This window comes from Triticum aestivum, chromosome 6B (assembly GCF_018294505.1).
Source record: "Triticum aestivum cultivar Chinese Spring chromosome 6B, IWGSC CS RefSeq v2.1, whole genome shotgun sequence".
Lineage (NCBI taxonomy): Eukaryota > Viridiplantae > Streptophyta > Magnoliopsida > Poales > Poaceae > Triticum > Triticum aestivum.
Genome location: NC_057810.1, coordinates 522794231 through 522796240, shown reverse-complemented (window position 1 = coordinate 522796240; position 2010 = coordinate 522794231). Strand labels below are relative to the sequence as shown.

The following is a 2010-nucleotide window of genomic DNA, read 5'->3' as shown; positions in this document are numbered from 1 at the left end:
GCCCCTGGTCCCGTGTGTCAGCTGAGTTAGCTGCATGCCATGCGGTGTGGATTAGTTTTCTTGGGTCAACCGCTTTTGGCGGGTCGTTCCCCATGCGCTGTGTGCGTCGTGCGTTGTGGAGACAGTTGCGGAGGGGTCAGCCATTGCATGTGCACCCGGCTTCAGCACCCGCCTTTGGCTTGTGGCAATGACGGGTGGGCCAGTGCTGCTCCTGGTCCCGCTCGACAGCTGCACTGGATGCGCGTCTCGTCAAGGTCATCGCGTCGTCGTTTGCATTCACATTTGGGCCCCTCACGTGTAGAGTCTGTCCGGTGCTGTGCGCCTGTGCCTGACTCTTGCATCGTGCTCTGCCTGCCTGACTCCTGCGCCATGCTGCATCTCGTCTATGGCAGCAGGAGCGTGCGGTGTGGGTGCCGCCAACCCAACCCATAGCAGCCACAACCCTTGCTCCTCCCTTCCTCGTCAACATAGCCGCCGCGCCACCTCGCTCCTCCGGTTCTCCCTCCCCCATCAGCCCCAGGAGCTCTTCCTCTTCTTTCTACAAGATCCATCGCCTCACGAGGTCCTTATCCACCCCAGCTCGTGAGGAAGTCGTGGGAGGAGGGGCTCAACCGGGCGTCGCCATCCGGAGAAGAAGGAGAGGCACGGATGCCAGCTAGGGAGGCGGATCGGTTCGCCTCCGCTGTGTCGTGAGTGCCACCGCCGCCTCTACATCCACCTTGCTCCGCATAACAGCATTTGTGCGGAAGCGGGGATAGGCGACCACGAGCAGATGGCGTCGGCGGCAACGGCAACACGCACGGTGCGTGAGGGTGAGGTCCGGTAAGATGGGCTCGGCCTCCCCACATGCGTTCAGGATGGCGTGCCAGACGGCTCGGAATGTGCGCGCCCGGCTCACAAGAGGTATGCTTCAGAGCACGCCGGCGGCAACATGCACCGCGAGGTCCCGGAGCAGCCCAGCAAGAGCCCCTCCGTACTGGAGGAACCCTGCGTCTCCATCCTCACCTCCACCCACAGGTAATCCCATTCCCCTCCGTGCCCTCTCTTTCCTCTGTTTTGATTTCACTGGTTTTATGTCAGCCAAGGAGAGGGAGAGAAGGAAAGGAGGGAGAAAGAGATAGGAAGTGGAGAGGGAGGTGCGGCATCGAACGGGTGAGGGTCACTGGTCTGCACCGGCGAGGTCGGGCACGATCTGGTGCTTGGTGGTTGCTCGATCTGCTCCTTGGATCAGGGCCTCCAGGACCAACAAGGAGGCTCTCAGGCTCGTCTTCTAACCTGCAGCTGCCTATACAGGCAGCGGGAGCGCCGCTTAGACCATGGGGGCGGCTTGGTCCAGCTACAGCGAGCGCATCTGATTCAAACACATAAAGGTGAGCTTCACACATCGTTCCCTCTTTTATTCTTCTCAGGCAACGAGGGACAAGTGGATGTCGTGCTGTCATGTGGAAGGCAACATGTGCTAATTCATATGTGGAGTTGGTGTTGAGCCTGGCGGTAGTAGACATGAAAGGTGCCCGTCGCTTGATCTTGAGAGTTGATTCATATATTTTTTGAAACTATGAAGACATTTATTAGATGGCCATGATTGCTTCTTGTCTTTTTGGTGTGTTTTGTTCTACTGATAAGTGGCAAGAAAGAAAAAAGCTGCTTGAATTATAGATTGTGTTGTAAGAAAATTATGTGAAAGGAATATGGACTGCGTATATAGGTATGATGCAACCTTTTTTCATCCCGAGATTGGATTACACGTTCCTTATGTTTATATGGAATAGTACGCCTGATTTCTTTTCATTCACAGCTCAACTCGAGCAAATCTTGATTTCTTGATTTTTTTTGGTCGACGTAGCATCTGCGACTGACTTTCGTCTCTAGCCAGTTTTGCTCTGTAATTGTAGAATATATGTTGTCATGTGCTTGCTTCAGATTTCTATGTCCGGATGACTATATGAACAAAACTCACAAGGTCCTGTATCATCAACTAACAACCAACTTCTTTGTTTCATTGTTCAT

At 54.3% G+C, this 2010-nt stretch overlaps 1 long non-coding RNA gene across 1 annotated transcript; it reads left to right on the top strand.

Annotated features, from left to right (window-relative positions):
- The first annotated feature begins 204 nt into the window (after window positions 1–204).
- Window positions 205–1729, top strand: LOC123137783 (uncharacterized). Its single transcript, XR_006468520.1, has 2 exons — window positions 205–1017; window positions 1081–1729. It is a non-coding gene; the product is annotated as an uncharacterized lncRNA (long non-coding RNA).
- Window positions 1730–2010: the final 281 nt, after the last annotated feature.